This window comes from Gasterosteus aculeatus, chromosome X (genome assembly GCF_964276395.1).
Source record: "Gasterosteus aculeatus chromosome X, fGasAcu3.hap1.1, whole genome shotgun sequence".
In the NCBI taxonomy this organism is placed as follows: Eukaryota; Metazoa; Chordata; class Actinopteri; order Perciformes; family Gasterosteidae; genus Gasterosteus; species Gasterosteus aculeatus.
In genome coordinates, this window is record NC_135698.1 from 10928146 (window position 1) to 10940259 (window position 12114).

Here is a 12114-nt window from a genome sequence, read left to right on the forward strand (position 1 = left end):
GAAACCTGTCAAATAAAATCTAAATCTGTCATGCATTGTATCTGTTATGTAACATTCAACACTAATTTTACTCCGTTTCACTTATGAACGGGTAAGAAAAAAATGTATTTCCTTTCCCCTTCTTAATACTGGGGTTTTTGCTAAAGTAGCGCCACTTTCCACCAGTTCTTTCTCTAATCCTACAGATGGAGAGAGGAAGTAAAAAAAAAGCTAAATCTACTTTTGGATGGATGCTCTCAGTCTAATTTGAAAGGAAAATAACACGGTTTGGCAGTGTGCTGGAGACAAGCTGGTTCAAGTGGTTGCCATGGAACCCCCATTACATTTAATCAATAACATGCATTTTCATAAACTCATTGTATCCTTTTTCATAAGACATAAAAGCAGTTATGTAACACCGTCACACTAATGACGGGCATATTAATCTACTGACAGGAGTGTCTGTCTTCCCAGGTTTACGTCCAAATTCAGCTTTCACTGTCGAGGGCGAGTGGACATCAGTCGTGAGACAGAACGGCCGAAAGTTGTAATCCTTTCACTCAACATGGGAATTAAGGGATGAATAACCTCCGTCTTATGAAACCTTAGTGACTGGTCCGAACAGAACCAGCTAAGCTTATAATAAACCACCTTTACAGCCATCATGAAGCCCCTTAGACACTGAGCTAGATACTGTTCTCGACGGGTAGTTGCCGTATATCGTTGGAGGTAATCATTAATAGTCTTTTGTTAGGTATTATGAAAATATAAAATATGTGTATCAATCATACAAAGAAATGAAACAACTTCTTCTGTTACTTTCCCCCTAAACCTAAATCTCACTGCGGGTGTTTCAGGAGTCTTGCTTATAAGACTACTGTGCAGGTGATGCTTCCATGTCTAGTAATCCCGCCTGCATCATCAGTGTGGGGACGAGAGGGCCGTCAGGGAGTCCACACTCACGTTAACAGGCAGCAGCGAGAGAGGCAGGAGGTGGCAGCGGGGGTCAAGGGTCACAGTACCCTGACAAACAAATGAGCCACCCAGTAAGGAAGTCAACAAGACATTCTTTCCTCTGCAGACCTAGCAACAGCATCTGCCGGCAAACATGTGTTTGACAAATGTGCCTTCTGAACCAATGACAGGGTCTCAATCATCGGCACACGGGGTTTCCCACACACAACATGTTGCACAAACACAGCAGGAGAGGAGATGGAGGCAACGGACACAATAAAAGATAACAAGGTATTGATTAGATATGTCCAAAGGGACAATGCAGAAAAACTCAGCACACTAGAAGTCTGATGCAGTACAGACACTTTATAGTTTGGGTTAAAAGTTAGGAGGATGTTGTTTGGAGAAAATCTTGAGAGAGATGCTACTGTCAGCTGTTTGCTATTTTTTTCCCCTTTGGGACTTAATTACCAGCAAATTATAGCCTTCTTGTGCCATTCTTTCCCACTAAAATCCACATTTTCTACCCACTCTCCTGATTGACAGACCAAATGAGGCAAAACTGCAACTTCAAACACACAGAAATACTTTCAGTAGTACTATTCTCCTTCGGAAACCATCATTGAATTGCACCCAGAGGTTTTTCTATCAGTTCTTTTGATTTTCCACACTTGCATGTTATAATTTGATCTGCCTCAGTCTCTCTGTCCTCTATCACATGCTGTTTTTTTATTTTCCTCTCTGTCTCTACCTCTTGCCAGCTCTGGAAAGTACATTTGCACAGTTCAACATTGACACAAAGACCGTCTCCTTCATGGCAAACCGCGCTTGTGTTTTTTCAATTAAGCTGAGCTCCTGTACACTATTCATTTGGGAAACCATAATGTTCATGGCCCAGCAAAAACTAATGGAAAGTCGCTTAGGTTTTTTTTTTTTTTCTTCCTTTTTTCAGGAGAGTGCATCGGAAAGACCAATTCCCTAAAACCATGTCCGACTAGTGTGGATGGAGAATGAAACCATAGGAATACTGTCTATGAGAGTACGGCTGGTGTTGATAGGGGGAGAAGGCCTCACCGTCGGGTGTCACGGGGCAAGAACTCAGGAAGGAGGTGAGTGAAATAATACAGATGGATGGATTTCCATGGGAATGTGGATGAAAGTGACTGAGTTCCAGGCCGGATCCGAATTGCCCAGCGGGGAGGAGGACAGTTGGATTGAAATGACTTCAAAGCCTGGTGTCACTGGGCTGCAGATGAGTACAGACTGTCTCTTGTCCTTGTTTATTTGCAGAGATGAGGCCCAATAGCCTGCTGCATCCATCTGCCTCATATAGCAATCAACAGTGGAAATATATATCATACATACTCGAATGTAACAACATAGCACTTTAGGACATTTAACATCTCATTTAAAACGGGTAGCATCCCTGCATAGCTGTATTTTACACAAACCGTTGCCCAGACCCACAATAAAAGTGAAATAAAATATATACCTGCCAACTCAAGCAAAGCCGAGACACAGCGGGATCAACTCTTAGTGCAGTTCACATCCCATTTTTGATTTCACATCTTTTCTCTTAGAGAAGGTCTCAGCTCAATTCTGACCTTCTTCCTCGCCAGACTAGTGGGAGCCATTTGTCAACATTAATGTAAACCTTTCATTGAATGCTGACTCAGTGTGTTTCCATACATAAACACTGGGAAACGAAACACACACACGTACTGTGTGTACATGGCCACACATGCACAGACACACACTTACCTAGCACACACACACACATGCAGATACAAGTAGGCGGGATCTAAAGCGGACAACCCCCCCCCCCCCCCCCCCCCCCCCTCCGTCCCCCCGACCCACCACAACAATCAACATAGACAGACAGAGAGAGGGAGAGAGGGGAGAGAGAGAGAGAGAGAGAGAGAGAGAGAGAGAGAGAGAGAGAGAGAGAGAGAGAGAGGCAGGAGCAGCACACAAGCGTGAGTCAGACTGAAGTCCTACCTCAAGAGTAATGCTGTGGATCCGATACAAAGGAAAGCCTCATGACTGCGGCGCTGTCCCTCTGACTCGGCCTCTTTGTATCACCCAGCTGTCGGAGGCTGGCGCTGAGCGGAGGGGCACTCGGCTCGCTGTGAAGGCGCAGAAAGCAGTGGAGCCTCGCAGACCTCGGGCCCGTCCGCTCACACTCTGCCTTCTGAGGATGAAAAGAGAAGACTTCATTACCAGCTGCAGACCACGCCTCCGCCCCTCGAGTCTCCCCCCACCCCCCTCCTCCTCCTCCCGAGTCCTCTTCCACTCCCCTCCACCTCCACTAACCCCCCCCCCCCCCCACCCGCCCGCCTCCCTTCCACACTCCCAGCCAGTAGCTCCAGGGCCCGTCCCTGCCAAGAGGGGGGGGGGGGGGGGGGGGGGGGGAGCACGCTGCCAAAGACAACCTCCGTCAAACGCCGTGCAGTGCGCCGCCAGGGAGGGACGGAGAGAGAGAGATGGAAAGGGTGGTGATGAGACAGAGAGATGGCATATAGCAGTGGGTTATAACCTGTTGTTTATTTTACATTTACTACACTCCGTGGTTTTAGCGGCAGTAAAGGAGGACAAAGACGTTGTGTGACATAATAGAGGTAAAACGAAGAAGCTGAGGGAGGAGGACAAACTCTGGACGCCCAGACGGAAAGAAAAGACACTCAGAGAGTATGAGGTAGAGAGAGAGAGGGAGAGAGAGACTGGTGATCAATTTCACTGTTTTTCAGAGAAAAGAAAAACGAGCAGGGACATAGTTAAACAGGGGTTGCCGTAAGCTCTAATTAGGACTTACTCTAAGAAAGATCACATCAAAAGGCTGCTAAAAAAGGAGTATCTGTGTAGCGGGCGGGGGAAACGTCTGCCTCCGTGTTTGTGTTTCTAACTCTTTGCAAATGGCTAACATCAACACCCAAAATAAGGTTGAGAGTTTTTTCAGACTCTCTTTTCCTTCTCATCCTCTGTCTTTTCTTCTCACTGAACGTTCTGCCCATCAGACGAGTTGGGGGGGGGGGGGGCATTAAAGCACTGGCTGTTTACTGTCTGTAATTATCAGGGGCTGGGCACGCTCAACCCAGGAAAGCTCTGCACCCTGCCCCCCCCCCTCCCCCTCCACCGAGCTATGCTGCGGCCAGAGATTTGCATATAACAGCGTAGAGGACTGCAGGTTGAAGGGTATTCGCAGGATCTCAGAAAGGGTCATTTGGTGTATACGGTGGAATAGAAAAGAGAACACATGACGAGGCCGGCAGGGATCATGCAGATCTCCAACGACCTCCCATGCCACCATTAACACCTACAAAGACGCTCTCTGTGGCATAACAGTTTCAACTTTACATATGTACACAAAACAGTACAGTGGGGTTACGGGGCGCCGCGTCCGAGGGGGGACAACAGAGACAAGGGAGACAGAAAAAAAAATAATAATACAACAGCTGAAACCGGTTATTTGTTTGCTGTCTTCTACATAATCAAGTGTTGTCATTAGCATAACAACAGTAAATAGATAGAATTATCATGTGCCCATATAATAAGGAAAGACAGTTGGATCGGGGTGTTGACTGATTTTAAACTGAGTCTAAACTGGGATTTAGGGTTGAGGTGGAATTTACTGAGAGGACACAATATTCTATCCAGCCACTAGGGGTTGAGTTGAGCTGTAATGAGACAAAGTTTACACTGACCGTTTTACACAACTGTTGCTATGCACCGAGTTCCTTTGGGAGGAAAATTCCTCCCACATTCATTTAAATGATTCATTAAATCTGGTGCAATGCACATACACATCTTTACTGAATCTTTCCTTTATTGCAAACTGATTTCACTCCAAAGACCCAAACACATACAGACTGCATGTGCTCCATGATGCTGAACTTTAGGTTTCAGTCTTGATGACTTGGAATGGAAAGCAGAGAAAATACAGATTGAAAAATAAGGAACTTGCGGTGTCTTTAAAACAGAAAACCTGAGATGCTTCAGAATGCGGGACCTGAGTGGAAAAACTAAATAAATATAAATCTTTTGAAGGTAACTTAATCCAGTATACAATTATTACTAAATATAAATACCTAAAGCAGAAAAAGGTTTCCGACATTCCCTTTGGAAAGTGAATGTCGGCTTGTCTTTTCCTCTGAAAAATACACAGAGACGGCATTTAGGAAGCCATTCTAGACAAGAAGAAAACATGAATGAAGGTAGCCATGCCAAGATGACAGTGGAATGAGGTGTTGTAGCCTGACTGTGTGCCACACTGTGCACCAAAGCAGCGGGTGAACTCTGACTCACAGCCGTTACTGTGTGCTAAACACGAACAAGACTTGTGTCTTTGATGTAAAATGAATTATTAAACTATTGGGCCTACAATGTGATCTTCATCAACGTTTACTACGGTTCCTCACGCATGTGGCTTTATGACATACAGGCCTCTTAAAAACAGTAATCACACAGGTTTACTTCCGAAATGAAAAATGTCATTTGTCTTGCACAATGTTATTTGTCTTGTTGTCCATTGTCTCGTTGTCTTACTGTCCAATGTTATGCAAATTCCTTTTATGTCTAACATATTTTCGCAATAAACGTTCCTAATTCCTGGTGCCTGATTCCTGAAAATAATAGTTCTAGCCTAATTTTGCTGCACTTGCAGTGAGGATGTTCAGCGGGGTCGTCCCAGGTCATGTTGCTGGCACCATGGAGCCCAAATGAAATAGCTCTCCATCAACAACCACGCCAACACTCCTGTGACTCTTAATTAGGCAAAGTGAGGGTGACTACATGTGCGCTGTATTCCATGAGTCACTGACTACATAGCTGAAATGTCCAATAAAAACCATAACATTAAGAATTTGCTGCAGGAGTTTCACAAACTAGCTCTATGAGCGTGTTGTTTGTTTGCGCACTGAGGTAAGAAAGGGCCCATGTAAAAAGACTCTGGGTGTTATCTCAGACACAAGCGATGATGGTTTCCTAAAAAGTGGAACTCCCCTCTGTCTGCGCGGCATTTGGGCTCTGGAGGAGCCGGGCCGAGAAGGCCAGCCTTGGCTGCTGGAATCTCACACCTCCGCCGGGCCATTACCGGCGGAGCACAGCCATCGCACCCTGGTGCGCCATTTCTGGCCGACGCATGTTCTCCCCCGGGGCAAACACGGGGTACCCCTGCCAGTGTAGACATAGCAGGTTGGCGATGTGTACTCGCCCATTCATGTGGACCAGGAGTGATGATGTTCCCAGGGAAACGAGGCGGGGGTCCGGACTGGAAGGAGTTAAGGTGGGATTTAAGGGTTCAGAAGTGAAAGTGTAAGAGTTGAAGAAAGGGAACGACAGATGGATTCTTTTCCAAGTACCATTTTCCTGCCCTGAGTCAATCCTTTATTCCTAATCCCCCCAAAAAAGACGGGGAAGAACATCTTCATTGGATTGTTATTGGAGTATCTGCAGTATGTGGCTATGTTACATTACATACATACAGGTGCATACAGATTAAGATTATGACAAATAAATTATGACTGATGTAATATTAGGGTTACTTCGTAGTTATATTTAGGAAGCATTAATTTAATACTAATGCCAAACTTTTTTTTTTGCTGTTTAATTTGACTTGAAACTCATGGGGACCATTTCTACTTACGGTAAAATGATGCTAGAAATTTTATTGGATCTCAGAACTGAGTGGGCGGTTACAGATTAGCTGTACCCCAGTGAGCTAAAGTGGGGATTGTGGCATTTTAACAGACATAAGGATATTCTGCCCTTTTAAAATAATCAAGTTACCGTGACTTAACCCCAAAGAAATAACAATGATGGCAGCGTGCACAACATCCTGTACACTTCTTTCATGCTCAACACTGTGACGCGCAGGTAATGCTATTACTTAAAAGACAGAATTTTATACCAAATTTAGTTCTGTGATGGGCGGCAAACTCCTGCCTCGTGTGTTATGGTTACACCCGTCTACCACCTACACACCTGTGTACTGCGTGAGGTGGCGGCTCCGCGGCGGTCGGTGGTTACCACTGTCCCCTCACAGCATGAGGAGCCAGGTTTTGTTTCCCATCCGTGTTCCTCCACCATTAACTGGCTGTTTTCTCAAGGTTTTCCTGCTTCCACAGTCTAAACACATGCAGGTTGGCTGCTATCTATAGTTTTACAATGTGAGAATGGACGCGTCAGCTCTGTGATAGTCGGGCAACCTGCTCAGGGTGTGTCCTGCCGTCGCCCGTTGGGGGCTGGGATCCAAACACATCATCATGGGAATTTTACAGTCTCCATAGAATTATCTTCCCGAAAGAACAATAAATACCTTGGTTGAACCTGATGAACCATTATATATTTATGAATAAGAGCTTCCTTTTATGCGTGTTTGAGTTTCACCCTAGCTCACTTTAAAAAAAAGTTTCCGCTAATCATGTTCACACAGTGAAAACAACTTTCTCATAACCGTATGACGCATTACTGGACTAGTGTCTCAGGCTAAGCTTAGCTTATTGAAGGGTTACTGACTCAAAATGGAATTTATTTCGCTGCACAGCTATAAGGCGATGAGGTGAACTACTAAGACACACTTAAATGCTTCCACTTTGGATTTCCCCTAGTGGTGCATTTATATTGTCATCATCTGAAGTATTGATAGAGCTGCCATTGAACTGAAGCAGAACCAGAGCAAACCAAACACAGAGATGCTCGGCCCTCATCGGCACAAATGGGCCTTTGAATCCTTCCCCTCACTTTTGTCCCATCAATACTTCACTCTTCATGACCAAAGCCACCAACTCCAAACCTTCTCCAAACGCACGGACGTGAATGGTGTCTACTGTAACTTCCACCCCGCCCCCCCCTCTCTGTGGGGTAGAAAATATTTTGACAGGCCTTTTTATTTATTGCCGTCTGGATTTGTGGTGGAATGAAAGGGACTAAAATCTTCATTTATATTGAGCGCTGGTCAGCTGTGTGGATCTGTGTGTGGCCTAAGCAGAGGGAACGTGGTTTGTGTGAGTGAATATGAGGGAGAGAAGGATTAGGATAAGTCCTCAGTATGTTTGCCATTCTGTAGTTATATATTATTATATATCTGTGTCCGTATGGTTTAAAACCCCAAATGTTTCCGTCGTCAGAAAGAATGAATGTTTGAGAGAAAAGGGGATTTTACAAATACTCCAATAAAAATGAAAAATGGTAATAAAAATAACTCATCTTTTAAGAAGACTCACATCATCTTTATCATTAATGATATTCATTTAGCGCAAATCCAATGTAGGAGATGCAGGTCAGAATACACCAAATTGCAATTACTGCAAGTTCTATCAAGCATAATATGAGACTAAATATCTAATACTAATATCTGACTAAATCTGGCGTTTCCAAATCTAGCGGGTACCTTCTATTCTAAAAATAGATCTAATCATCTATTTATTGCACACTATAGCTTGTGAAAAAAAACAACTATAAACCTTTATAGCTTTAGATGAACTTCATATGGATTTCTTTCACAGAAGTAGAGCTCAATATTTTACATTGGAATCAAAGGTCGCACACAGCATGCATGGACATGTTGAGTAATTGCAGTGACCCATAACTCTTTCGAATTCCTTCATGTGTTCAATGAACATACATGCCTGTGAATGCTGTTTTAAGACAGAGTTTGAAAAAGATTAACGCTTTTTTTAGTAATAATTACTGTGAAGTGTTGTTGGGCTCCCGCCATAGCATAAAACCAAGGCTGACTTTTGAATGCATTGCTGCTACAGGACATAAATACCCGCAAGGAATTTGTCCTTGTATATCGGTGTGGTTTCTCTCTCTTGGTAAAACAGGTAAAACAGATAAGCGACTCCCCCCTCTAAAAAACGTTCTTTTACGAACTGACCATAGTCAATATAAGGCTAAGCGCCTCCTCAAATCAACTTTTCGAATCGACACATGCAGATGATAGGATTATGCATTCAGGCTCTCCAGCCTTCAGCGGTTAGGCCTCTCCAACCCAACACTTTCCCAACAAGACCTCGTCGGTGAAATCCTTATTCTAGCTGCTCCAGAGCGGTCCTCACGTCAGGGCAGCAACAAGAAAGAAACCTTCCTCTACCCCCCTCCCTCGTTAGAGAGTGCGAACTGCTTTTGCGTCACCAAGAAACCCAACAGTTCACAAGATCCCCAATCGATCCGTGCAGCAAAGGACCGAGCGGATACGCAGTTAAACGTGACTCGAGGTAACACAGCAAACCCTAACAACCCACAGTAAGGCTACGTCTCTGGCAGAAGTTAGATTAGCATGTGTTGTATTTTTACTTGTATGTTTACTGTATTGTTTATCCAGTGACGGTGCATGTTTATGAAGTGCGTGACAGGGTGATGAAGTTAACCAATCGTGTCTCACTGTTACTGTACTCACATAAGATCCTTTGCTTTGAGCCTTTCCTTCTTGCTTTTTCTTGCTTTTTATCATGAACTAACCGACACACCTGTCCCTCCACACATATAGATTTACCTACAGACAGATGTTTAACTATGGGAGGAACACACGTGGTGTACAAACACAGCCACACATGGCCTGCCATGTGGTCGTTAGCTTAGCTTAGCAGCTAGCTCACATGTACGCACACACACCTCCCACTCCATATGCGTAAATGCATGTTTTTATTTGTTAGCTTTTGTTGATTTCAAAAGGTATTGCTCAGATTAGTATTGTTGGAAGGTAATAAACCCTGTTATACTTTAAGGAGGTTCTGTCAATTTCTCTGTACATGTGAAAACGTGAAACACAGCCGGTGTACGAACTGAAACCTCCAAATTCCTCGCTCTTAAAGAGAGAATATCAATTATAAGATTTGGTTTATGGTTTGGTTACAAGTCCCTTTTTACGATGGTGCCCTGTTTATTTATATTTATTTATTATTGTAGTGATTAATAACAATGTCCCTACGTTGTGCCCAGCATTGTATGCAATGTTGAGCTTGCAGGAAGACATATCTAACCTCTAAAGTCAAAGGAAAAGCTCACAGATTTGGAAAAAAGGGTTGGAGTGATATTTGGGTTTTATAACAATGTAACTTATAAATTGGTGCTGCTTGACAAGTCCTCTATGTTTTAGCACACAGAGCACACATCACCCATGAAGCCTTGAGAGTTGACTGTCCTAATGGTTGTGTGGTAACAATGAGAGCTGGGGTGAGCTAAGGCAATCTTCTCTGGTCCTTCTCCACATAAACCTTTAATATGAGGCCTCCTCAGCACCAGTCGGCCATCTAAAGGCACTGTACCCTGTAATTGACCTTAAAATACTTTCCATGGAGGTCGACAGACATGCCATTGGCCTTTGGTCCAAGCATTGACCGCATCTCCTCAGCCCAGAAAAGCCTGGGAAGGCCTCGCAGGGTATATTTAGTGGGGCTGGCCTTTGAGTGGGGCAGGAGATGCAGATAATGCCAGTCTGTGTATAAAACCACTCCGCTGCCCAGGCGTGGGCCTCTAACAAGCACATTTCCCTCTCCCACGGGGATGTGTTTCCTGAGGTCAGAGGTCGGCTATACGTAAACCAGGTAAATGTACAAACACACTGAGACACTGACCAGAATCCAGCTCTCCTGCGAATGAGGCTCAGGCCAACTTTTTGTTGTTAGATGCCAGACACTTTCGTTCACAAAATAGCCGGCTCTCTAAAGAGTTAATTTGCAACGATACTGGGAAATATGATCGTGCATGTGCAAGCAGAAGATACTTCCTTATATGATGATAATGTGGCATTAAGCTGAAGCTGCACAATAGAATATTGTTATTTGATACATGAAGTTGAATCACTAGTATCTGTGTTCCTGTTGGTTTCAGCTATTTTGACGACGCTGTTACTCCATAGATCATATACAGCGTATGGATTTTATGGGAAACAATCAAAGGAGGGCTGTAATGCAGATTCCTGTCAAAATGCAGAGCTGCTCACTTGCAGGCAGTTGTATTACATTAGAAAATATTAATAACAGATCAGAGGTTTTAAGAGCAGGTACTCAATGTAATTTGGCACTCCGACTGCTCAAGGGCCGTTTAATTTAGGTAAATTCTTGTATTCCTTTAAACTTAAAACTGACACCTAAGATCATAAGCTTTGAGAATAATCATTGCAAATACAGTATTTTACATTACTGGCCGTAATGATTGATTAATTGATGTCTTCACGATCAGTATTTCATCTGCTTTCCCATGATTTAAATATGTAAGTACAGATGCAGAGTATGGTACGTGCAGCATGTGTTTCGCGTTTGTTTTTGTGGCTGAAGCATGACCCTGTTCACCCCCTGGCACTCACAACTGCTGTAACCTTCCTGCTGGTTTCTGTCAGAGACTGTTGTCAAAGCCATCAAGTTTATTTATGATTTCTCTCAAGAAAGATGTTTTTTGGGAACAAATCACAGCGTTCTTTTGTCTTGTAATTTTTTTTAAAAGGCAGGTACTTCAGTTGACGGAAGAACACAAACACGCCTCCGCTGTGGGCTTCCTTCGGACCAAATGTCAACAAAAAGCCTCTTTGTATCTCTGGAGTCAAGCGCTGTTAAACACCAGAGGAGAGTGAGGCCGGGAAGCCTTTCTTCTGATGGCTCTGCGCACAGTTTGAGAACCTTTGACCTTCATCTCTGACAGGTGGAGTCATGTGCAAACATCACAACAAGAATTTCTAGACTTAATGCCACTGGCCATTGATTTATGACATGATAGTTATACATCTGTATTCGACTGGAACTCCTGTCTATAGCATGGTAACATTTTTGTGTGACACTTTTGCTCAAGTGATGGTGAAAGAAGGAGCAGATGGGCTGGTGTTTACTCGTAGCACGTGCAATGGCAGCCTTAAATGTCTGGGAGTGTCAGTGAGAGAAGTTACAGTCACTTGTGCCTGCCCCTGCTTTTCACCAGTGGAAACCGCACGCGCCTTGGAAAGCGTTAGTCGCGCCATAAGCATGCTCCACTCGTCCAACTATAGATTTCATGGCCTCCAGCAATGTGCAGTCAGGTCTTAAACAACAACCAGGCACTACTATGACTGTGTTTATAAGGTCGTCCACAGAATTGTTCAAATGCTGTCATGAACTAGCAGGAAATTTACAAAAACTGATGAGTTCCTATTATCTTCTGCTCATAGTTCTTGTTAAGGCCTCTTAACAATAGACATGGAATAAGCCACAA

The 12114-nt window shown here is 43.9% G+C and overlaps 1 protein-coding gene across 2 annotated transcripts in view; it reads right to left on the bottom strand.

Annotated features, from left to right (window-relative positions):
* The window catches only part of LOC120808720 (uncharacterized), a 151897-nt gene that overhangs the window by 36220 nt on the left and 103563 nt on the right, over positions 1-12114 (bottom strand). For both annotated transcript variants that reach the window (XM_078082734.1, XM_078082733.1), the window contains one exon: positions 2932-3124. The gene's annotated coding sequence lies outside the window, so the exon portion shown is untranslated. The remainder of the gene's footprint in view (positions 1-2931; positions 3125-12114) is intronic.